This window comes from Perognathus longimembris, chromosome 17, assembly GCF_023159225.1.
Source record: "Perognathus longimembris pacificus isolate PPM17 chromosome 17, ASM2315922v1, whole genome shotgun sequence".
Lineage (NCBI taxonomy): Eukaryota > Metazoa > Chordata > Mammalia > Rodentia > Heteromyidae > Perognathus > Perognathus longimembris.
Genome location: NC_063177.1, coordinates 26295728 through 26322934, shown reverse-complemented (window position 1 = coordinate 26322934; position 27207 = coordinate 26295728). Strand labels below are relative to the sequence as shown.

Sequence of the window (27207 nt, the reverse complement as noted above, 5' to 3'; positions counted from 1 at the left end):
GAACAAAAATTCGCATAAAAGACCTAAAATTTACTTAAAACTTAATTTTTAGGCTAGTGCTTATTCTTTTACTTTAGAAATAAATACAAAGTAGACATTGTGTAGAAATTCTCTTGTGAGGATATTACCCAGCAATCACTAGTTGCAAAGTCCCTTTTTATTTATAGTTTCTAAGGATGACAGATGAAACTGTAGCTGCATAGGGGAGACTCTTTTGCTGCAAAGCAGAGACAGGTTTCAGAAATCAGGGAACTAACTACATCCTAGAAGTGAAACAATAACAGCAAAACATGCACTAGAACTGCAAGTGGTTTACTAACAAGAATAAGGAGACATGCAGGCTCAGGGAGGATAGGCCATCAACACCCCAAAATTCTGCTCTGGATGGCTATTTAGAAGTAAATTGATGTGCAAAATCCTCAAAAGTGCAAAAAGTATGGGAAATATTAACCATGTTGTACATTGGGAGGCAGATGTTACAGAAAGAAAATTTTGTAAACTTAAAAAACAAGTTAACATTGCTTCTAGGACTAGGGCAGGGCTAAGATCTGGAGGAAAAATTTACCTCAATATTGAATTAAATAAATGCAGATCATAGTAGAGAAGTCTCTTAAAATTAAGCAACATTTCACAGGCATTTTATATGAATAAGATAAAATCTGTTAAAAAAGAAAAACAATACTAATAACAGAACCCCACAATTCTTAGCTGCTAATCTTAGGTTAATAGCAGATGACCCCATCTACTCTTAACCTCAAAGTTCGACCTCTTGACCCACAGCCAGTGGCCCTGTTCAGAAACATGTTGCCACCAGAGTAAATAAAAAGAGAACATAATGTGCTGAAATTGTTACTACTAATGACAAGTGACATACACTTTATACAACCCAGGAACAAAATCATCAATAAATAACACTAAACATGTTTGCCAATATTATAACTTCCTGTGCTATATTTTAAACTTATACTTATTTATTAGAGGGACAAGAGGGAAAGATATTCTTTTGAGCTCCAGATTTTAAAGGAGGAAAAATTTAAAGTATAGACTATAAAGTAAAGGGGGGGGGAAACAAGAGTAGCTGTGTTGGTAATCAGTGCTACTCAATAATTCATATCCACGCTCCCTTTTATCAGCTTGGGCCATACAAATGACAAAAGAGTTGTACAGATGTAGCAGAAAAATAGCACAGAACAGATGTCAGGAGACTCAGAGTTCAGAGATAGGAAACTGAAAGGCCGATAGAGCATTTTGAGTGGGTTCTTAAGACCTCTTATTGAAGGTGCACTTTGATGTCCCTGATAATACTTAAAAATCTTAAGAGTTGGTTTGTGTTGGCAAGCTGATATAAGAATCAACATATAGAAATTTTGAATAAGTAAAGCTTGCTTCATTTTCTCCTTCACAATGTATATTGTACAAAATATTTCTGGGGGAAAATCAAATGAACAAAGAGAATAAATTGTAAGCCTATCAATGACCAAATTTAGAAGGCAGGATTAATCATATTCAAGTATGAAAAAAGGTACGAATTGCAAATGGAAAGCAAGCTCCATGTGAAGCAATACAAATCTGCATATGTATTTCATGAAAATAGAGGTAAAATATAGATACAAATAACTGATTTTAGTAATAAACCTCACACTATAAAAGTTATTTTATAGTATACTCATAAGTTCATCATACAGTACATAATATTTTCATGCACTGGAAAGAGAAAGGATGATATATATTTCCAAACAAGTAGCTATTAGGTGAAAAAGAACTATAATTCCTCTTCCATCTTATTCTTCCCCACTCCTCACAAGGAATACTATTTAGTAGATGATATAAGGAAACAAAATGTATCTATGCCAATGTGCACTGTATGCTCTCTTATTATTTTGTATTTCCAATTTAAAGACAAGATAAAAATTAGAGATTTTTAGCACAAAGTTAACATTTGTAGCCAAACAACAACATATAAACTAAAATTGTCACATTTTTCACAGAGATAATATTTAGTTACATTTAACTGTAAAAGATAATCATTTTTTCACTTGAAATATTACTTCTATAAAATACTTTCTATGCTAAAGTTGCTCAAGAGTAAAAGATGCTTTGACATGCTTTTAATTGATTCGTTTTACACTAAGAGGGAGGATAACAGTGATTTGTGAAAGAACTTTTTTTTCCTGTCTTGCACACATCTCTCATTTGTCCATCTTAATTCAATTAAAGGAAATAAGGACAGTTTGACCGATGAATGAACCATATTTTAACGGAGGACACTTCTATTTAAACTGGAGTGTATCAACCACTGTAATTGTCAGTTAGTTACTTCCGATCTCTAACTTTTGTTTTGAGAGGTCACAGCATGGTCATGGACAGAAGAGCATAGCAGAATATGGATAAGTAATTAAATCATTAGCCCATTAGCAATTCAAAGGCAGAAAAATTTTAATTATTACTGTCTTACATGTTAATAGCCCAATCCTGATAACAGCTTTTGCTGAGCTAAAGGCCCGTAAACTCAAATAAAAATAAAACTTTTCTTGTTTTCAAGATGAAAGAATAGGCAATCATTTTTATGTTAGGCCTTGTAGTTACTGTCCTTGTTGTGTTTATTACCTATACAATGGTCTTAATTTACCATTAGTTAAACTCATGCATTTTAAGCATTGAGGTTGATGAGTTGTTTTTTATTTTATTTTTTTTTATTTTTTGCCAGTCCTGGGCCTTGGACTCAGGGGCCTGAGCACTGTCCCTGGCTTCTTCCCGCTCAAGGCTAGCACTCTGCCACTTGAGCCACAGCGCCGCTTCTGGCCGTTTTCTGTATATGTGGTGCTGGGGAATCGAACCTAGGGCCTCGCGTATCCAAGGCAGGCACTCTTGCCGCTAGGCTATATCCCCAGCCCCTGAGTTGTTTTTTTAAACGAATACAGTACAAAATCACCAAGAATCAAAATGCAGGATACTCTTTTTTCCCCCCCTGGTATCAAGGCTTGAACTCAGGTACTGTATGCTCTCTTGGGTTTTTACTGCTCATGTCTGGCAACTCACCACATTTCTAGTCTAGGTTTTTGCTGGTGAATTGGAAAAAGAGTCTCATAGTTTTTTGTGCTTAGGCTGGCTTTGAACCTGAGTCCTCAGCTATCAGACTCCTGATAGGATTTCACAAGTCAGTAAGATCTTCCAAGCAAGATAAAATATTTCCATCATTCCCAAAAGTTCTCTATGCCCCTTTGAAATCATCCCTTTTCTCCCAACTTACGCCCCAAGAAGGCACTGAACTACATTACACCAGTACAGTTTTGCTTTGTCTAAAATTTCATATAAACTACATCATACATTTTATGTTCTTTTATGTCTGTCTTTTTTGTTAGTGTAATGCTTCTGAGATTCATTTAAGCTTCTGTGTATATCAGTAATTCCTTCTCTCTCTCTCTTTTTTTTGGGGGGGTGTCTCTTTTTTTGGAACTAAGGATGGAACCCAGGACATTGCACTTGCAAGGCAAGCACTTTGCCACTGAGTTACGTCCCAGCCCAATTTCTTCTCTTTTATTGAGAAGTAGGCATGTAATAGTTTGTTTATCCCTTTACCAACCGATAAACATTTGATTTATATTCAGGTTTTGGCTATCATGAATGAAACTACAAGTGCCACTCATCTAAATGTTTGTGTAACTTTTTATCATTGGGAAAAATGTATAAGAAAATACTAAACTACTTTTTTTTCTGCCAATCCTGGGGCTTGAACTCAGGGCCTGAGCACTATTCCTAGCTTCCTTTTGCTCAAGGATAGAGCACTCTACCACTTGAGCCACAGTGCCATGTCAGGCCTTTTCTTTTTATGTGGTGCTGAGGACTCGAACCCAATGCTTCATGCATGCTAAGTAGCACTCTACTGCTAAGCCACATTCCCAGCCCCAACATCAAACTACTTTTTAAAAATTAATATACCATGTTGCATTTCCAAACCCTAATTTTTAAGAATTCTGCAGTTTCTCTATTTCGATACTATGAGTTGGTATTGCCACTTTTTAATTTTAGCCAGTCTAGTGGCATGGAGTATCATTTTCTAAGTGACTAATAATAACAATATATCTAAATGTACCTGTTTGACATTTTAGAATCTTCTGTAGAGTCTGTTCAATTGTCCACTTTTTGAGTTGTTTTCTTATTAAGTTATAAGTTCTTTCTTATTTTGCACATATTTCCCATATTAGATACAGTCAATTATTATTACTTGAACTATTGTGTTTTATAAAATCACCATAAAAAGTGAGTTAGTAAATACCAAAATTTTCTATGGAAAAGGCTACAACATTGGGTTCCTCTAAGACTCTGGTCACAACACTCTGGAGGCAAGCACTCTTGCCACTAGGCCATATTCCCAGCCCCTGGTCACAATACTCTGGTAAACTAAAATGCTATTTATGTTTATTATACAAGTTCATTTGCCAAGACCAGTATTAGGCACAATATAGTCTCAACAAAATTTAAAACCTGCTCTTCCAAAGACCCTTTGCCTATGAAACACTGAGATGAAACTTGAAAAAGCCTTCCACATTTATAGAACCTGCCTGGTCCAAAAGTTTAGCATTTTTTTCACACCATATTTCCTATTGAAATGTTTGAGCCAGCCAGCATTAGTTGACAGCAGTATAGTATTTTCCAGACCCTGAGTTATATGACTATTTTCTTAACAATGCTGTTCACTATAGTTTTTTGCAATAAGTTGTCATATCATGAATCTATATACTTAATTGCTTTTCTACTTTTCCCTACAGCTTCAAGTCTTATGTATGTTACCTTAACATTTTCCCAAGCAGCCTCCTATACAGGTAGGCAAATTTGTGGATTCATTAACATAGAATTATTGGCCAACAGCACTTTAGTTTCTGACTAAGTAAAGCTCTTATTAGCACCTCACAGTCTTCTTGCATGGAGAAATAGTAGACAGCAGTCACCATAATCTAAACGTGGGGCTACTGAAACACTTCAGTAGACTTCATGCAGAAAAATACAGCAAGAAGACATTTATGAGTTCATGGTACAATATTTACCTTGAAGCATTATGAATTAAAGTAATGTAGTAATTTAAAATATACCAATAAAAATATTATACTTGTTTTTACTATAGAAATAAAAGTAAATTTTTTACTAATTTAAAACAACATGGAGTTGAAAAAACATTGATCTAAAAATTATACTTGAGATTAGGTTTAGGCTCTCCCAATGAAATTCTCTCTCTCTCTCTCTCTCTCTCTCTCTCTCTCTCTCTCTCTCTCTGCCAGTCCTGCGGCTTGAACTCAGGGCCTGAGCACTGTCCCTGGCTTCTTTTTGCTCAAGAGTAGCACTCTACCACTTGAGCCATCACACTCCTTCTGGCTTTCTCTCTCTCTCTCTCTCTCTCTCTCTCTCTCTCTCTCTCTGTGTGTGTGTGTGTGTGTGTGTGTGTGTGTGTGTGTGTGTGTGTGTGTGTGATATGTATAAGAGGCAAGTACTCTACCACTAGGCCACATTCCCAGCCTTCTCTCTCTCTCTCTCTCTCTTTTTTAAAGACAAGAACTTGCTATGTAGCCTAAGCTCACAATCCTCCAGCCTCTCCCCTCTGCAAGTTAGGATTTCGGCTATTATACCTGGCTGGAAAATAAATTTTCTGTTGGTTGACAACTTGGTAATATCAATGAAATAATGAATTTTAAAGTAATGTTTTCTAGACAGGTGCTGATAGCTCATGCCTGTAATCTAGCTACTCAGGAAGCTGAGTTCTAAGGATCATAATTTGAAGCTGGCTAGGGCAAAACACGTCTATGAGACTCTTATTTCCAATTAACAAGCAAAAAGCCAAATATTGAACTATAGTAAAGTGGGAGAGCACCAAACTTCAGTAGAAAAAGCTAAGGGGGTAGTGCTTAGGCCAAGTTCAATATCCACTACCAGCACAAAATAAAGTATTCTGTTAGGTGTGTTATTAGACACCTATAATCTCTGCATTCAGAAATCTAAGGCAGAAGAATTGAAAGTTTGAGGAGGCCATCTTGGACCATCCCGTGAAACCCTGTTCCAAAAAAAAAAGGTAAGCCAGGTGTGGTGGTTCACACCTTTAATCCTAGCAACTTGGGAGGCTGAGATCTAAGGACTGTGGTTCAAAGCCAGTCAGGTAAGGAAAGTCCATGACATTCATATCTCCAATTAATCACCAAAAAACCAGAAGTGGAGTTGTGGCTCAAAGTGATAGACTGCTAGCCTTGAGCAAAAAAACAGCTTTGGAGACACTGCTTAGCTCCTAAGTTCAAGCCCCACAACTGATCAAAAAAAAAAAAAAGAAAAAGTAGTAGTGGTATTAGTAATGGTTTATTTCTCAAAGCAAGAAACTAAAAAAAATTAAATGAAAGGAATGTATTTTTGAAAAACTTTAAAAGTTTATTGAAGAGATATTTACAGCCAAGTTCACTGGCTTGTGCCTATAATCCTTGTGAGGCTAAAACAACAACAAAAAATTGTCCATGAACCTCTACTTCAGCCAATAAAAAGGTAGATATAATTGCATGCACCTGGGATGTTAGCTACTTAAGAAGAATAAATAGGAGGACTGCAGTCAGGCTGGACTGGGCCTAAATGCAAAACCCTATTGAGAAAATAAGTAAAGTAAAAAGGGATGGGATTGTGGTTCAAGTGGTGAAGCAAGGTCTTGAGTTCAAACTCCAGTAATGTTAAAAAAAAAACAAACATTTCCTTGAACAACTTAACAGCCAGCATGAAAATACAGCACATATTACTTCATTGAAATAAGTGACAAAAATAGTAACTTCTTTTCCTTCTAAAAAGACACTAAAATAAACAGACAAGTTCCTAGTAAAAAGGCCACAATATGATAAAAGATAGAGACCAAATTTTTTATAGTCAGAAGTCTACATATTGTATGATTCCATTTGTATAATATATGTCTGGAAAATATCCAGAAGGGCAAATACATAGACAGAAATCAACTCTCAGTGATTACTCAGGGTTGGGGTGCTGGAACAGATGTTAAGGAACATATATGTGGGGTAACAGGAATGTTCCGCAACACTGCTACAGTATTGGTTGTACAACTCCAGAAATGTACTAGAAAAGCATTAAATTGCACATTTATAATGGATGACTTATATGAAATGTAAATTATTTTACCTATCATATTTAACTAAAGCTGTTAAAAATAAAAATAGCAAATCAGGAATAAGGCTAGGTATACAGGAACAAAATGTTCGTGGCAATGTATCTATAACTGTTGAAGGTGAATCGTGGAGTAAAGAACTTTATTATGCTACTTTTCTCCTTTTATATATTTTAATAATGTTTCAAATGGAAAGTCTGGAAATAGAAAAGTCAGTTATCACACAATTATCATGTCTACTCCTCCTTGAAATAAGCTCACTATGAATATTATCCAAAAAGCATTTACATTCCTCCCAGAACATTAGAAATGCTTTCAAAATTTAAAATGAGTGGCTGCTATCAAAAGATATTTACATTCTTATGAATGAAGTGAGACTTTAGACTTCTGATGTTAGAAACAGAATAATAAGAACTAAACCACAGCATAATAAGCAACTAAAACATTTTGACTTCTGCTAGCAAATCATATATTTCATAGTAGAAATGGAAAACTTTTATTTTGATTTTAGAGGTTGAAGCTTAATCATTCCATATATATCTCTGTAGATGACTGGTGTAACAGAAGCAGAATAACATCTTTACAACATCAAAATTCTTTCTAAAATTCAAGGTATGAATTTCTAGACAACAATATTATCCAAGAAAAAAAAAGTACACATTTCACACACACACAAAAAAACAGATGGAAATTATTACCTGGCTGTGATAGCACCGACAGATATTGAAGGAAAGAACAAACTATTGAAATGAAAAGGCATTTTTTACTCAGCCAGAATAATTTAGACTTCATTCTCTGATTTTTTTATATTCGGTCATGGGGCTAGGCACGGTCCCTGAACTCTTCAGCTCAAGGCTACTAATACTTTGAGCCACAGCGCCACTTCCTGTCTGCTGGTGGTGAATTGGAGATAAGGGTCTCATGGACTTTCTTGCCAAGGCTGACTCTGAACAGTGATCCTCAGATCTCAGCCTCCTGAGTAGCTAGGATTACAGGTGTGAACCACTAGCTCCAGGCTTCATTCTCTGATCATTTTAAGCAAAAGAATTAAAACTCATGGTCAGTCCTCAGATATATGACCATGTATAATTTGTGAACCTGTCATCAATGAGGTTTACCAAAAACTGTGAAAGAGGCTAAAAGAAAATGATAGTAAACTTCAGTACAGTCAAGTCTGGAGAGCTTTAGGGAAGAAGAAACAAATAACACTAAGAAAAAAAAAAAGGACACTGGGCCCTTCATGAAGGACCAATCTGAGTATATACTTCTAATATATGAAACAATGTCTTTATATTATTAGTATGTATAAATCAGACAGGTAAGATAAGGAAAACTGTTTAATACTTGTAATCCTAGCTGCTCAAGAAGCTGACATCTGAGGACTGGGGTTTAAAGCCAGTAGGGTAAGAAAATCCATAAGACTCATTTTCAATTAAGCGTGCGCACACACACACACACACACACACACACACACACACCAAAGGTGGAGGTGTGACTCAAGTAGTAGTGTACCAGTCGAGTAAAAAAGCTAAGGGACCTTACCCCAGCCCTGAGTTCAAGGCCCAGTACCAACACAGGAAGAAAGAAAGAAAAGAAAGAGAAGGAAGGAAGGAAGGAAGGAAGGAAGGAAGGGAGGGAGGGAGGGAGGGAGGGAGGGAGGGAGGGAGGGAGGGAGGGAAGAAAGGAGGAAAGGAGGGAAGGAAAGAAATATATTCATATAAATAGGAAACAGTTGAAGCTATTCATTTTGGGGAGACAAAGGATAAAAAGTCAAACGATTCCAAAAGCAATACTTACAAAACAATTTGGTGTAAACCAACGGTACAACTCATGGAGGGGAGGAGGGAAAGGGGAAGGAAGGCGGGGGGAAAATGAGGGAGGAGGTAACAGGTTGAACAAGAAATGTACTCACTGCCTTACATACAAAACTGTAACCCCTCTGTACTTCACTTTGACAATAAAGGAAAATAATAGTTATGGAGCTTGAACTCAGTGCCTTGGTCATGCTAGCAAGTGTTCTGCCATTGAGCTACATGCTCAAAAAAAAAAAAGGAAGAAATCAATTTATTGAACACCAATTATTTCTCTCCCTTCTACCCCTCCACTGGCTCCATTTTCCTTTTATTTCTTTCCCAACTATAACCTGAACTTTGCACGTAACCGAAGCAACTAGTATCTCAGTATCTCATATTGGCAGTAAGAAGACTGTCTATTTTTTTTTGGGGGGGGGGGCGCGGTGCCAATCCTGGTGCTTGAACTCAAGGCTTGGGTGCTGTCCCTGAACTTTTTCACTCAAGGCGACTTCTCTACCATTTGAGCCCAGCACCACTAGGACTGTCTGTTGAATTCATCCTGTAGTATCATTTGCCAAATCAGAAAGAATAAACAATTTGCAGATACGTTTTTCAAATCTAAAGAAATGACTTCAACTAGTACAACCACTTTAGAAGACAGTTTGGAGGTTCCTCAAAAAACTAAATAGAGAACTTCCCCATGACCTAGCCATACCACTCTTGGGCATCTACACAGATTATTACAAGTCACGATACAGTAAAGACACTTGCACATTCATGTTCACTGCTGCACTGTTCACAGTAGCCAAGTTATGGAAGCAGACCAGGTGCCTGCAGCAGATGACTGTCAATAAAATGCGGTATCTAGAGATAGTGAAAAATTACTCATTGATTTGAAAAGAATAAGACTATGTCATTTGCAGGGAAATGGACAGACCTTGAACAAATCATGCTAAGTGAAGTAAGCCAAGCTCAGGGAGACAAATAGCACATGATTTCTCTCATATGTGGGAAATAGATATAAGCTATAACTGGGGGCTGGGAATATGGCTTAGTGATAGAGTGCTTGCCTAGCATTCATGAAGCCCTGGGTTTGATTTCTCAGCACCACATAAAGAGAAAAAACAAGAAGTGGTACTGTGGCTCATGTGGTAGAGTGCTAGCCTTGAGCAAAAAAGGAAGTCAAAGATAGTGCTCAGGCCCTGAGTTCAAGCCCCAGGATTGACTACATACATGGGCATGATAATTTACAGAAGACTCTAGGCATTCACACACAAAACAAACTAAAGGAGAACACTGTTGGTGGAAGAACCCAAAAGTTTTAACTTATCTGAACATTGAAAATACTATTTTTCAAAACAATCTCTAGAAAATGGAAACATGGCTTTTAAAAAATGGTTATTGCTATTGTTGGTGGTTTGTTTTTGCTTTGGGCTTTTTTTCTTTGGGGAAGGCAAAGGAGTGTAACTGAAAGAAAAGGAGGAAGGGTGAACAAATCATGCTATTCAGTATACACTATGTGTAAAATGATCTATGTAACTTGTGGGCAGGGAAGGGAAGAGGAAAACAGGAAAGCAAAGGAAGGGTGACATTGTGAAGAAATGTGTTCTTCATTACCAGACCTCTGTATAACATCTTAATAAAACTATATTTAAAGAAAAAGAAGTGACTTTAGATCATCAAAAGGATATGGCTAGAAAATTCAAACACTTTGGCTGTGTATGTATGCAAAAGATAGTTTCTGGTTGTATTCATCCATACATGTGAGCTAAGGTTCAAAGATAATGTGACCCAAAACAATGAGTAACTTCTCAGTTCTCTGAATGGCTATCTGAATTATACCTCATGACCACTCAAGACTGTTCTTCTGCTTAGAATCCTACATATGACCACAACTACCAGTGGTCCTGGGGAGCTAATCTGGATTCAGACAAGGATGGAATCACCCATCTCTAGTCATAGGAATCATTCTGTGAATTCATGAACTAAAAAAAATTAGTCAAATTACATAATCTGCTAGAAACAAATGCAGTGCTAATGATGCAGGAACAGAAGATCCTATTCTCATGAAGTTAACCTTCTATCTTTGGACTACCCGGTCACCTGATTTCTCCATCATTCCAAGCACTGCACTGCTAAGATACATTTATACTGCACCTAAAACATGAAGCCTACTGCAGACAATGCCATACGCCATCTGTGAGATCTGCCTGCAGCTTTCAGTTTCACTCCAGATAAACAGTATGAGTCTAGTGTCATCTGAATACAGTAGCAAATATTAGCCATCACTTGCCATCAGATTCTGAGTTATCTCCCCATATTTGGAGGTCACCTTTTTTTCAGTTGACCTGACTATTCACTTTGAAATGCCCTGAAGGCAAGTGAGAACTCAGTTTCTCTCACATCCTCTGGTAAGTCAAATTTAAGCCACATTATTTCTACCTATTGGCTCCAGTTTAACATTTATTGGCTCAGTGTTTATTTATTGAAGCTTGTTGGCTGAATAGTTTAATCTCTGATCCATAGTCATAATCATTTGTTCTTGTGTTCCAAGAATTTAAAAAAATGAAAGACTACATCATCTTCTCAGACTCCTCATTAGAAAGAGAAAAGAGAATATTGGAAAGCTCTTGGGATTAATATAAAAATGTACAAGGGCTTCTCTGAGCTTTTAATCGGCCCTTCACAACAAGTCCCCTACACTAATGACTTAATGATGTTTGGCAAAACAGAGAGCACTCAATCTGGTCTGAATCTAGAATATCTCAGGACTGAGAATTAATTACATGGCAAATCTGTGTATGTGCCTCCAAAAGGGGAAAGGGAAAAATGAAAAGAAAATCCCAGATAGCTACAGTTTGTACAAGTGTATTTATGAAATATTAGAGAAAACAAAACAGTCTCCATAATCCATAACTGAATATTCTACAGAAAGTATCTCATGAGCTGTTCCACAGAATGATGCCACCCCAGTGACAGGTCACCTACCGTTTCCTAGGAAGGACAGACATCGCCTCCTGCTTTATGCAAGAACTAAGGTTATTCTCCTGTTAATGACCACAAATAGCAGACAGATCCAATCTTTCTGCTTTTCTCCCTTGGAGAATGATTTCCCTAAAGCCAATGATGGGCAAAACGCCACTAATACGGTCATAAAGCCCCGCAGTGCTTGAAGGGAGAAACAAGAGATAGAGGGTTAGGAGGTAATCAAGCTTACAGATTAAGCCTCACTAAAGCTACAAGATGAGCACAGCTCTTGGTGTTTATTAACTCTTCTGGCACTGAACACTCCTCCCTCAAACTTATGGCAGTAGCACAGAGGCCCTTTCATCAATGGAGCTCAAATGCTGGCCTACTTAAACTTTAAGCTCCCAACAACAGCAACTCTACTGGGCCTCATTTTTGGTGTCTGGCACAATTAGGTGACAGCTTTTGTTTTCCACCTGACATTAAATTTATCCACATATGTAGGCAATGAAATTGTTCTACCCATGCACTGACATGTGTGAGGGTGGAGTACTGCAGGCAATATATTTTAGCTTAAAAAAGAGAGAGAATATTAGCATTTTTCTGTGACAATAGGGGTGTGAAGTATGAATAAAATGAGTTTTGAGGGCAATGGATAACAAGATTTCCTTCTTACAGAGTCAATATCGTTCTACCAGGATCTTTTCTACTTATCTACATCGATGATGCTTTTAAAGAACTGATTTTTTTCTTTTAATAAAATATGCCAATGTTCCCCAAGCCCAGAAAAACAACTATATCATTTTAAGGAGTGTAAAACTGTGGGAAATTTATATTAATCTGAAGTTTATTACTATCATCATGTAGGAGATTAGCAACTTTATTATTTTTACTTTTTACTTTGGTAGTTAAATTTGGAGATACTAATTCTTGAGGGATAGATAGATATCAATCTCGATATCTATATATAGGGAGGGAGGAAATCTATATATTATCTATATACTATTATCTATATAATCTATATACTATCTATAGATAGAGATATATTCGGAGTTATATTCCTTTACCTCACAACAAACTTAAAAATTATGCAAATTACCTAGAAGAGCAAAAACAATTCTGTATTGCAAACTTGCAACAAATTTATATTGTAACATTGTTAAATGAATTAGATAACAATGAATTAGATAACAATGACAACAGCTCCCCAATCATAGCTTGAGACAGATAAATCTGTACTCTATTGATAGCAAGAACAGATAGCACTAATCACTAAACGCCAGCAGAGTCTGGTTTCTGTAGGGTAATGACCCATCTCTACATTCATAATAACAATCTCATTCATCATAATTCACATTAGGAAAAAGAAGAACTCTAGTCAAGCTAATGGAGGAAATGTGTGAAAAGTGATTGGATGGGTAAAACTCTGTATGCAGCTGGATGGTCCTAATTGATTATATTGTGCTGCAACTCAGCCTTCTGCCTTGTACATCAGATCTTTATCTAACTACATTTCAATTGATTTTCACTGATAGTCTTTCTTTTTTATGTCTAAGGCATAAAGTACTAAACCAATAAAGGGATAAAAGACTTGGCAATACAGATTTTGAAATATAATGTCCGAGCAAAATTTATATGTATAGTCCACCAAGCCAGAATCTATGAATTTGGGAAGGTTATTTTGAAAAAGAAAGGGTAGGATTTGAGTCTGTATTTGAACAGTGAAAAGAAAAATAAAACATAAGCATTCAGAGATATGCCTAATGTTCATTTTATGATAGAATGTAGAATTATAGAACAAATAATTGCCCATTTAGTCAATGTGATATATGTGGAATTTTTCTAGTAAGTATGGCATGTATGTATGTGTGTGTTTGCTTGATTATCCATTTATCTAGTTACCTATTTTTCTGGTATTAGGACTTGAATTTCCATCCTCATGTTCTTGCTTTTCTTTCTGCTTTTATGGCTCACAGTTGGAGCTCTACCACTTGAGCCACAGCTCTACTTCTGGCTTTTTTGCTGGTAAATTAGAGACAAGAGTGTCTGGCTGCCAAGGCTAGCTTCTAACTGCAATTCTCAGATCTCAGCTTCTTGAGTAGTTCATAGTAGATTATACATGAGAGCCAACAGTGTCTGACTTCTTTGTTTGTTTTTTGAGATGGGGTTTCATCATGTACCACAATCTGGTCTGGAAATCACTATATATATAGTGATTATATAGGCCCAAGCTGGCCTCAAACTTCCAGGCTTAGCCTGTTCAAGTGCAGACTGCTGAATTAACAGGTATGTAACACCTTCTATGTAGTGTACCTATATTAATGATTTTGTCCAAGATTAAAATTCTCAGCTCTCTCATTAGTGATTTTGGAAAAAAAGTTTTTTGGGAAAACTTTTGGAAAGAAGTCAGGTACAACAACTAGATACTACCAGTTCAAAAACATATCAGATTAGTTAGTACACTATACTTGAAAATCTCAAAATAGCAGTGCTAGACAGAGTTTAGAGTAAAAGTACAAGTCCTTGAGAATTGAACATTTGGCACATAAGCCGTACAATTAAATTAAGCCATACACTTTACAAGATTTTTTTTTTTTTCAGGCAGGAGAGAAAGTTTATTACTGAACTGCTGGCCTGTGGCCGAGAGGATCCATGGCCGGAGAGAAGGGAGAGGGAACGACCCCCACCCAGCCCTGCCTTATATCTTGGGCAGGGGCAAGGGGTGTGGCCAGGTGGATTAGGATGTGACCTCAGGGAAAGGGGAGGTAACTGCCTCCAGGTCTGCAGGTTACCCAGGTAACTGGGTGGAGACTTAATGAGGTGTGGGCATCTACATGGCCCTCAGGGAGAGGACCTAACAGTTATGAAAAAGGAGGAAGACTCTCTCGGGCTGCTTCCTGCTGGCAAGGGGCGTCGGCATTAGGGGTAAAAGGCAGAAATGTGGCCCTCCTGGAGAAGGCGAGCAGCAGGGTCCCTTGGTGGTAGATGCCAGTCCTTGAAAGAAGCCTGGAAGAAGTCTCATAGTGCTGATTCCATGAGACTCCCCATTGCCCACGTTGGTTCCTGATGCCTCAGAGAAGGCTGGAGCCAGGAACAGCGAAGAAGTCTGCAATGACCATCAGACATCACCAATCAACCGACCTGGGCACAGAACCAACCTGCAGGGCTGCAGTCTGGGCCCCCATTCCCACAAGCCTGGCTGGGCAAGGCAGCCAGGCAAGGTGCAAGCTCTTAAAAAACACCTGCTCTCACCTCACTGTTTGCTCCTACTTTACAAGATTTGACATATATATATATATATATATATATATATATATATAATGAAACCATCACCACAATAAAGATAATGAGTTAAAGGTTTCTCCAGGCCCTTTGTAATCCCTTATATATCTCCCAATCTCTTATCCAGAAAAGTGTTCATTCCTTCTTATTACCACAGACTAGTTAGCATTTTCTAGCATTTTTACATTCATGTGATCATACAGAAGGTATTCATTTGATATGACTATTTGAGATCCTCCTATATTATCAAAAACCCACTTCTTTTCATTGCTGTGTAGAATTCCATTTTATGGAGCTAACAATTTGTTTACATGCTAATGGATATTTTGTTGCTTATAGTTTTGTTAATACAAATGTAATATAATTAATTTTATAACTCTTTGTATGTACAAAATACTTTCATTTCTCATGGTTGTAAACTTAGGAGTGCAATAATAGATCATATGATAGGTACATGCTTAATGGTCGTTTTGTTTTGTTTTGCCAGTCCTGGGGCTTGGGACTCAGGGCCTGAGCACCAACCCTGGCTTCTTTTTGCTCAAGGCTAGCACTCTGCCACTTGAGACACAGCGCCACTTCCAGCCTTTTCTGTTTATGTGATGCTGAGGTATCAAATCCAGGGCTTCATGTATGCTAGGCAAGCACTCTACCGCTAAGCCCTATTCCCAGCTCCATGTTTAATGTTTTAAAGAACTGTACAGGTGCTCAGATGCTTTATGTTTGCACAAGGTCCTGTGTTCAGTCCCCATCTATTCATCCATCCATAGATCATCTATCCATCAGTGTATTCATGAATGAACAAGGAAATGAAAGACTGAAGATGTATTACATCATTTTAACCATTCAGAAAAATGAACAAATCACTAACAACAGGACAGATGGGCCTTGGATTTTCAAGGATTATTATTATCATCATCAGCAGTAGCAGCCAATCCTGAGCCTGGGCATTGTCCCTGAGCTTCTTTTGCTCAAGGTTTGAGTCTACCGCTTGAGTCACAGTGCCACTTTCAGCTTCTGTTTATGTGGTACTGAGGAATCAAACCCAGGGCTTCATGCATGCTAGGCAAGTACCTTACCACTAAGTCATATTCCCAGCCCTCGAGGATTATTTTGTATTTTTTTTAACTTTTGATGTTAGGAGATAAAAAGAACTAACTGAAAACCGAATCTAAGGACAAAATGATCTGAGTAAATAGCTTTTCTTGTATTTAATTTTTTTCCTTTAACTGTCAACTTTTTTTTGGTGGGATTCTTTTTTGAATTTACTTTAGTTTTACTTTAAAGGTGGTATACAGAGGGATTAGAATTACATGAGTCAGGTAATGAGTACATTTCCTCTTGTACAGTGTCTTCTCTTTCCTCACTCTCTTCCAGTCCCTCCTTCTTGTCTCTATTGTAAAGTTCACTTTCATCAGTGTCCAGTGAGCTCCAATGCTGTACTTTTCCCCCCCTCAAGTTCTGTACTCTCCTCCCTACCCTCTGGAAGATATACATGTGAATACACTATACAGAAAGAAAAGGGTCAACTTTTAATTTTTGTTTTTGCAGCATTTTTAAGTTGTTCAATTTTTTATTGTTATGAATACAGATACCTGTTTTCTCATTTCTGATTCTGAGCTTTTATATATATCCATATATTCAGGGAATGTAGGTCTTTTAGCAGATATGGTACTTGAAAAGATTTTCACAGATGTTTTTCCAGGAAATTATGGCAGTTTTTTGGTAGGAATGTAAATTTGTACACTCATGGAAAAAGGTGTTGAAGCAACTAAAAAAAACTATTATGTACTTTTGAAATGATTCTAAACATATTTGCTACCTGAGTGCCAAACTAGTTTGCTGTGATAGGTAACATGGAGTGAAATGCACTGCCCCATGAGTATTCCATCCCAATCTCTTGGACTATTAAGTGAGTTACTGACTGTAATTACTGGCTTAAAATACATATAAACCCAAGATTTTGACAAGATACATTGAAAGGTCAGATTGCAGAGGGGCTACTCCATAAGCCTCTCAGCTAGCCTCCAAACCATCCAGGGACCTTGTATTTGGGAGATCCATACTAGTCATCAAATTATCTTCTTGGAACTTACAGTAGAAAGGTATGCCTCAAATTTGTATTAGTCCTTACATCTGCATCCATTTGCTTCCACCTTGATACTAAACTAAATTGCTAAACGAAACTGGAACTCATTCTATGTGCCTAATCATGAAGCTCATCTATCAAGTGTATTTACTCTAAGATGTGTTCTCGTCATTCTACCCCTCTTTGAACACCATGAAGAAAAAGACTCTTTTTATGGCATACAGCTGCATAACGCATACAACCATACTTTGATCATCTCCATACTTTAAATGCACAAAACACAAGCAATACCATTATTGAGCAAATATTCAAAGGAAACAAAATTAGCATGTCAAAGACATATCTGTACTACCAAATTTACTGGAGGCACTATGCCCAACAGCTAAGTTACAGAATCAACCTGTGTCTATTAATGGAGGAACAGTAATGGTGAAGGTAGGTGTGTGTGTGTGTGTGTGTGTGTGTGTGTGTGTGTGTGTATGTGTGTGTGTGTATCTGAATACTATTGAGTCTTAAAAGAAAAAGAAGAAAATCCTTCCATTTCCACCAACATGAAAGAACATGGAGCACATCATCTAAAGTAAACTAAGTCAGACAGAGAAGGACAAATACTATATAGTCTTACCTACATATTGGATCGATCTACATCCATCAAGCTCACAGAAGCAGAATATACTAGTTGCTAAGAGTGGCTGAGGGCTTGAAGTAATGAAGAGATTTCTTAGAGAGTACTTCTAATGTCTACTGAGAAGAATATCATACAAATAGGTGATTCATTTACAAAATTTGAAACCAAATTATTATTATTCTGTGTAAAGGACTGAATATATACATTTTTCTTCATTGTAGATTAAAAACTGTTAAATTTAAAACAATCTGTCAACATTCAAATGATTAAAATTTATTGAAAAATGGGCTTATTAGCAAATTCAATCAAAGTAATTTATAGTACTATTTGAGCATAGGATCAAATGAAATATTACAATAGTTGAGAAGACATATGTCTTGATGGCATGCTGTTAATAATTATTTTTTAAATGCACTTAAATTTTAGATAATATGTTAGCTGAAAACACAGTGGGAATTGCTCTACATTGTACTTCGTGACAGATGGTGATTTGGGATGACAAGGTGAGAAACAGATCTTGCCTAATCTTAGCAAAGAGGAGTGCATTTTTCCACATTTACACCTTTGGAGTGAGATTGTTCCAGTTGTAGGCCATGGGAAAGGAGGTAAAATGGATGGACATCAGATTATGCTGCCCTACAATGGTCATCAGACTATGTTATACCCTTGGACATGACTGGGGGCAACATAAGTCATTTCATAACTGCTATATTGTAATGACAATATGAGGTTTGAGCAGTTATACTCACAATGACTCTAAGACTTCAGAAGTTAATGAACTGAGACTTGCCTTGATCACTGACTCTGATCCTCCAGCACAGGGCAGTACCTGCTCCCTCTCCCACATTTGCCAACCTTTGCTACAGAAGTAATCAATTTGCTGTCTTGATCTCTCAAGCATATCATACATTTTTTGATCTACCATGAAGCTTTAACCTTGTGGCCTAATTAAATTAGTGAGAAAAAAAACACTGTGGAATTCTAGAGTGAAGGAGAGATATAAGTACTTGAAAAAGTGAGAAAATTAAGACCTAATCTCCATATGTTCAAAGTCATTCCTAAAAAGGAATTAACTTTCATTTGATTGCATTTTTTTAAACAGAAAATTATATCAGCCCATCTTATGGCTTGGCAATTAAATGTTAAATACAAAATGTAAGAGAAGGGAGAAATGGGAGAGGAACTAGGAACGAGACAAGCTCACACAATATAGAGTTGGTGTCAAAGGGTCATTAAAAACTCCTTCCAAAGGGTGAGATCTATGGAGGAGAACTGTGGAAGGGCAGAAAAAGTTTTGAGTTAGAGAAATGAAAAACAGAAGGACAGAGAGAGACACAGGGGGTGAAGAATCAAGCCTGACCTAGCAAATGAAATATGTGAATGTTGACTTTTGTAAGGGGGCATAAAAACCATTTGTTTCCAAACAGTGATAAAAAGCCAATAAAATGATTTATACATAAAGAGGCAAGCAAGCAGTGCCATATTACACCAAAAAGGAGGGAGAGTAAGCCTATAGTCATACAAATATAAAAACATAAGCTTTTGAGCGAATGGAGAGGCCAGCATGAAAGGATCATGACCAAAGATTGACCTGGGTAAAACCCCAAAAACACTATCTCAAAACACACTAGGAACAAAAGGACTAATGGTATGGTTCAAGCAGGAGGACCTGAACTCAAATTTCAGTACTGGAAAAAAAGTTAAGTTTTACCAAACAAACACATGTGGGACAGACAGTAGATTAAAAAGCGTAAACCACAGAACTTCGTTTTGCATAGAATGCCTTTCCCATGTTGTCCTGTTCAAGTCTATTTCCTAAGAATCTCTAGTCCCTACAAAAGGGGTTTCTCCTTCATTTCTGGGCTTCCATGTAGATTTATCTGTCCTCTATGGTGTTTGCACACACACATACACACACACACACACACACACACACACACACACACACACACACACACACACACATTGGACTTGGGACTATAAACTAAGTCAAAATGAGGTGCCATCTTTTATAGTTCCAGCCCAGGGCATGGCAAGAAGTTCCACAAATACCCGTTAGATAATGTTAAAAGCTTTAAAAATACTATTAGTGAGATTTCATTGAACACTTAAAAATCTAAGTGCCTACAGGTCAGGAAGAAAGTGTTGTTCTTAGAAAGACACAATTTGAATTCTAGGCCCAACAATGTCTTGCTCTGTGACTTTAAGTATCTGTGTTCATTGTTCTGAGTTTTTTGCCTTCTCTCTAGGAAGTGGTGGTATCAGTAATTAACCAGGGACCCTACTTGCATTACAATTCCAAGAGTATAATTCTTTCTTCCTTGAATGCAAAGCATTTACTATTGAACCATTAATTAAGCAATAAATCATATAGTGTCTTGGGACACTTCATGATCTAAGTTATTCAAATGCCTTTATGCCTCATCTTTTCCACCAAAACTCCTTGAATTGAGAAAAGAACAAAGTTTTCTCATCTCTCACACTGCTAAGAGCACAATAAGCATTCAATAAATATTTATCTCTTCTACAAAATGAATATATTGTTTAAGAAAATGCCCACAGGGCAATAAGCTAGCATTAGTAGGTCTTGATGTGAACTTCCTTTTTACTGGTAGTTGGGAGGGAAGACTGACAAAGATATCAGTTACATAAGCTCCTTTATAGGGCAAAAATACAACAGAAGGGAATTCAAGGGCTAGTTGTTGATATTCTGCCAAAAGGAGCTTGAGGATAGGTATTTTGTTTTGTAAAGAATAAACTAGCCATAATAGGGAGAAATTTATCAAGAGGTTTAGTTTTCTTAGCTCATCTGGAGGCTGAAAATGCAATTAACTACTCCAGCTATGATCATGACCATCCTGAGAATGATAATGTCATGTGGTAGAAAAACAAAGTTAGGTTTTACAAAATCTAAGCCTGACTCTCAGCTCTGTCAGTCATTCTGCTGAAATTACATAGTACCTCTAAGCTTCTACTCAGCTACAAGGTACAAAATAGTACTTCTTGCCTACTCAAGTTTATTTAAATATTATTTGAGGTAATGTTACAAAAAGTCTTTAACATGTTAGAATAATTTAAAAAATAATGCATTTTATATTTAATTTTTTTTTTTTTTTTTGGCCAGTCCTGGGGCTTGGACTCAGGGCCTGAGCACTGTCCCTGGCTTCTTTTTGTTCAAGGCTAGGCTAGCACTCTGCCACTTGAGCCACAGCGCCACTTCTGGCCATTTTCTGTATATGTGGTGCTGGGGAATCGAACCCAGGGCCTCATGTATATGAGGCAGGCGCTCTTGCCACTAGGCCATATCCCCAGCCCATATATTTAATATTTTTAAATACCCCCCAGAATGCATGACAAGACTGAAATATATGTGGTCAGGTGCAATATGGCACGAAGTCATTTTCTGGAGAGAATACAGCTTCTTAGGTGGGTTTATTCTAATTCCTTTGGCCCCAAGACTCCCCTTTATGGAGGGAGGAGAAAAGATTCTGATTTAGGTATGATTGTTCTTAATAGAGGTTACTTTGAAACATACCACATAAATGTAGAAGCTACTGAATAGGAACAGGACCCATGAAGAAGTAGGAATCTCAGGGTAGGAGTGTGAGTGCACACACTCTCCAGGCAGGCCTGCCAACATCTCTCCATCCCTGACAGACACTACTATGGGGATACAACTAGATCATCACCTTTTCCACCTAATGCTCTGGCTAGGATGGTTGGTAAAGGACCATCAGAGTGGTCTAGCCAGGATGTCACATGTTGAAGTTAAAAGAACTTTCTTATTCGTGAAAGGGATATTTTATCTATCTGGTATGGATTCCAGCTCATAAAGAAAAAAGGAAATTATGAACCATATTCAATACAAAATTATATTGACCATAATTTAATAGTTTGTAAGTGATTTAGAACAGCTCAACATCATGCCATTGCTTAACAATCCTCCAACATGAATCATGGTCCCTCTACTAAAGCTTTTCTAAATTTTCAAATATTAATGTGTCCTCTCTGGTCATATTTTTATCATTGTTGTTGTTTTTTTCTTGCCTAGCCTAACAATATAGTCACTTCAGGTAAATTGTTTTTTGTGTTTTTTTTTGAGGAATTCGTTTTTTTTTTTTTTATAAGTTTTTATTATAAAAACTGATGTACAGATAGGTTACAGTTTCATACGTTGGCATTGGATACATTTCTTGTACTGTTTGTTACCTTGTCCCTCATACCCCCCTCCCCTCTCCCCCTTACCCTTTCCCCCGCTGAGGTGTTCAGTTCACTTACAACTTCAGGTAAATTGTTGATGTGAGTTTTTTGTCTGGTAATTTTTTTTTCTCCGAGACAGGGTCTGGCCATATTGTCCAGGCTGGCCATAAAATCACAAAACAGCCAAGCAGCCTCAAACTAGTGATCCACCTGCCTTGGCTTTCCAAGCACTAGGATTACAAGTGTGTAACACTAGCCCAACTCTCCCTTGTTTATCTTTTTTGACTCCTGGGTAAATGGAATACTACTACTCAATCTATATTTCAGAAAGGACTCTGAAACTTTTAATGTTAACTAAATATAGACTCTAGGGAGCATTGCAATGGAAAGGCATATGGTAATTATACTATCAAACAACATATCATAGTCATTCAAGTGTTGAGACTAGAAGTTACCCAATCTAACAGTTGAGAAGAACTGATCTACTAAGTTTTAGTGTAGAAGGAAATGCTTTATTGAATATTATTTTTCATGTATGTTGTAGCAATTCACTCATATAATGTAAATAACATCTACTCTGGTAAATCCATCCTGCATACTCTTGCGGTGCAAAAAAATTTGTTGGATGATTTCTTGATTTTTTCAAAAGTATCACTAAACTTACAGAAATATCTTGAAGGAGATGCTTGTATTATTTTTAAGAAATAAAATTCTGGGCTGGGGATATAGCCTAGTGGCAAGAGTGCCTGCCTCGGATACATGAGGCCCTAGGTTCGATTCCCCAGCACCACATATACAGAAAACGGCCAGAAGTGGCGCTGTGGCTCAAGTGGCAGAGTGCTAGCCTTGAGCGGGAAGAAGCCAGGGACAGTGCTCAGGCCCTGAGTCCAAGGCCCAGGACTGGCCAAAAAAAAAAAAAAAAGAAATAAAATTCTAACATCTTATTGGTTTGCTTGAACATCCCAAATAAACAAGACAGACACATTAAGAATGCAAATTATAGATTCTTCATCTCAGGTTCTAGGCCTGCCTATAAATATTGCTCCTCCCCAGGGAAGACACTATGACATAGAATTTGTTTCAGAAAGAAATATATCCCTGAACTAGTTTACTTATTATTGGTGTTTCCAACACAAAAAGCTGAACACTGCAAAACACTATCAGAGAAGTCGGCTAAAATAAATGCCGAGTCCAAAAAATTCAGTGAACCATAACAACAAGGTTTATTCCTGGGATCACCTTGCTCTCACTGGTGGGCAACAGAACTCTAGCATGGGAAAGCGTCATGAGAAATTCTGTCAGGACATCTCCAAATAAAATACAGCATGTGAACCTGTGCTTTCTCTCTCTCTCTCTCTCTCTCTCTCTCTCTCTCTCTCTCTCTCCATGTATACACACACACACATATGGATAGGAGGACAACATTCCTTCAATAGAGGCAAACACATCTGAAAAATTCATTTACTGGTAATAAAAAGAAATATGGCTAACAGAACATTTCTTTAATAGAATTTGTGACTGTTTCCTCTCCTAAGAAAGGATTCTCTCCCTTGCCACATCCTCCAGTGGGTCAAGAATGGTGATGGATTTCTCCTTCCCACAAGAAACATACTTCCATTAAGAGTTGTAGCTTAATTCCCATCTCAGTGTCTGTGTTTAACTTAATTTACAATATTTTTCCAATAGAAGATATTCAATTTTTATCTAAATGGCATAGGACCAGGATATGTACATTATATTTAGAGTAGCAATATGCTCCACATACAGATCAAACTTTGTAGTCTAACAACCAAATACACAGCCAGTTTCTTAGTGTAAATAAACTCTATCTTGTCTTGGCTATTGAACAAAAAATTAGGATTTATTAGAAGGAATAAATGTACTTATGGCACTAAACGTGTGCTTTTTTGCCCACCTTCCAAGAGAGTCATATAACTGAATTCTCTTCATCACAGCAGATCACTGATACTCATCTTTGTCTAGCAATCATGTTGTAAAGGCCAAAGACGGCAATACAGATAGTTTTCAAGCACATGCTACTAGTTAAATATCAGCTGAGGAGGATGAGTTCAACCAACCAGACAGCAACTCAGGCACCATGAAACTGGATTTGTGGAGGCTGGTGTGTGTGCTGGAGAGGAGGGGTGGGGGTAGCTGACGACCCTGCACCAGACACTACCCTTGCCCTTCACTGACGTCACTTTTCCAGATGGCCTCAACCATTACCAGATTGCCTAAACTGAGGCTGTCGCCTAACTTTTCATTCAGAAATGTATACACTAAGGCCTCATGAAAGAAGAAGAAAAAAAGACGCGGAGAGAATATACACATGATCCACGGAATATTGCACAGACACAAGGCACATTTTGTGATACTGTCTTCATCTTTTAGAGAATAGGTTGAAAAAAGAAATGCTCTGTTTTAATGAAAGAAGGACAACTGCTTCAACTTAAATGCAACAAGTAGACCTTGTAACATGATCAAAATCTACCCCAGGTCACTTCTAAACTCCACATGCAATTATAACTCCTCTTGAGCTGTATTTGCAAAATGTTTAACACTTTTCATATATTTCCTGTAAGTATACATTTCTAACAAAATGTGGACTGACTTGACAGTTGAACCAAAACGTTTCTTACTGCCAGTAGATTGTAATCCTTTCTGCTGAAATACAGCACACTAAAAATGAAATAAAGTATCCATTTTAATGTGGTTATAAGCTTCCTGCTAGGCAGCAATCTAATTGAGACTTTCTGATGTGAGTTTTCAAAAAGACTTGCTATCCTTCATCATCTGTAGAATATTTAGCTAGAGATTTCTGACTCTTCCCAAAGTTGACAGAAGGGAGAGAGGTGGAGAAGGAAGAGGAAAGCCACTTTATCAAAGTCAAAAGATATACAAGAAATTAATTATGTTAAATGAAGAAATATGGGCTTTTGGTTACTCTTGTGGGTCAGAAATACTTTAATCTGTCGCTGCCAGGCAGCTTTCCTCTCCCGGACACCTTCCACTCCATTTATATCAGCTGCAGAAGCACATCAAAGCTCCAGAAAGTGAGGAAAGAGACACCCGGACCAGAAATGCCCTTCAAGTTCACACTTTAACTAAAGAGATCCCACTGCTATCCACGACAACCAGTAATAAGACCATTTCATTTTTTGGACACACTAATGTTAGAACCATTGATAAGTCCTCAGCCTAAGGCAATTTTTTTAAAAAGCCCTATGAATGGAAAATAAAATGTTTGTGATATTTAGAAAACAAATGGTATACTCAATTGTTTCCAGTCAGAGCAGAATTCCATCACACACTTAAAACATTTTTATTAGCTTACATTAGAGACACAGGGGACCAAGGGATTTCACTGTTACATTTCCACGCATGTTTACAATGTATTCTAACCAATCTCACCCCCTCTATCACTCTCCCAGATGCAGCTGACTTTTAAGCCAAGTATGCTATATAGGAGCGTGGTGACAGGGTGGGACACAGGCTTCTCTGCCATGATGCCTGAGCAAGTTTCATTAACGTAATGATCAGCAACTCGGTACATTAACCACCATCAAGCAAGCCCAAGCTAAGAGTTTAAGTGGGACAGTAACTATATGACAAGGGACTTTTACAAAGTCACCTAGACTAAAAAATTATAGTCACAGTATTTTTATAAAGTTTTTCTGATCAAAGAAGAGATACTATGTTAAGAAGTTAGGTCACTATAATATGCAGGAATTCTGCAAAAAATGTGTGTGTGTGTGTGTGTGTGTGTGTGTGTGTGTGTGTGTGTGTTTAAAAGCAATGTTAATGAATTTCCTGGAAATCAATTTAAAAAGATTTTGAATCTACTTGTATATAAAGGTTTTTGACAAATGTATTTATAGATGACTCTACGTTAAAGTTACATTTTTATTTATATACGATAACTACCACATATTTCCTTTCATTTTCTGTTCAGAAAATCCTCATTGGGATTAGAACACTAAGTGATAGAAAGGAATCTAACACACAGGTAAACAGTATGCATTCTAGGATTGAGTTTCAAGAGTTCTTAGGGTACTTTTTGATAGAAAGTAGTTACAGCAAGGCACAAATAAATCACATCTGTCTGGAACAGTACATTACATCTCAGATAAAGAAGAACAACGAATAGAACATAAAGCAAAACACACATGGATCAAGGGAAAAGACAAAGGACCTCCCTCTCCAAGCCTCTGTGAAGGAAGGGGTGAAGTCAGGGCCCCTGCAGTACTGAGGAGGTCTGGCACCTAATGAACTAACTGTGCTGCAGTGTAGCCCTCCCCACCCACCTCCTCAAGGATGTTAACAGTACAGGATTTCTGTATATATTACAGAGCTGCCTGTAGTTTTTGTAATCCTAACAATTTAATAAAAATACATACATAATGGCCTGGGCTTACCAACTGGTTTTAAATCAGAATAAAAGGATTTAGAAACATGTTCTCCTGAATCACATCACAATTGACTCCTCACAGCATGTACTATTTATTAGGGAGGGGGAAAAAGAGGAAATGTTACTTTTTGTTGGTAATCAATTTTTGTTATGGGTAATATCTCCCTACAACAAGGAATTTAAAATAAACCCAAGAGAACCTTTCAAAGCTGATACTGATATCAAGCCATAGAAACATTTAATTCTGAAAATAAGCAGAGGTAAACATATTGATTTTCTGTTTCTCTGTGTAATTCTTGTTGAGTAATCAAAGGCTAAAAGAACTCCTAGTTGAGAGGGAAGCCTATAATTCTATTCTTAGCCTTGAAAGAGACAAAATTTATGAATATATATGAACTCATAAGCTGTGCTTAAAGTGGTAAGAATTATGGTTATTTTCATTTTATTTTTGATGTTAAATTGTATCAAGAAAATATGCAGGCTGATTTTCCTTTATATATACACACAAGACACAATTCTTACAATTAAATGTGAAGTTATTAAATACCTGAGCATTTTTGCTATTTTTTAACTTTTGTATTCCAGTTAGTACTTTTAGTATTATTTTATTCTATTTTTTAAAGTAGATTGTCATTCTAAACAAGTATAATCAGATGAGGATAGTTTTTTTTTTCTTGGTATCTAAGTAGGATTCCTTTATAG

The 27207-nt window shown here is 37.1% G+C and overlaps 1 protein-coding gene across 3 annotated transcripts in view; it reads right to left on the bottom strand.

The window, feature by feature from the left end:
* Positions 1-27207, bottom strand: part of Bcas3 (BCAS3 microtubule associated cell migration factor) — a 518556-nt gene that overhangs the window by 188009 nt on the left and 303340 nt on the right. The window lies entirely within an intron of this gene.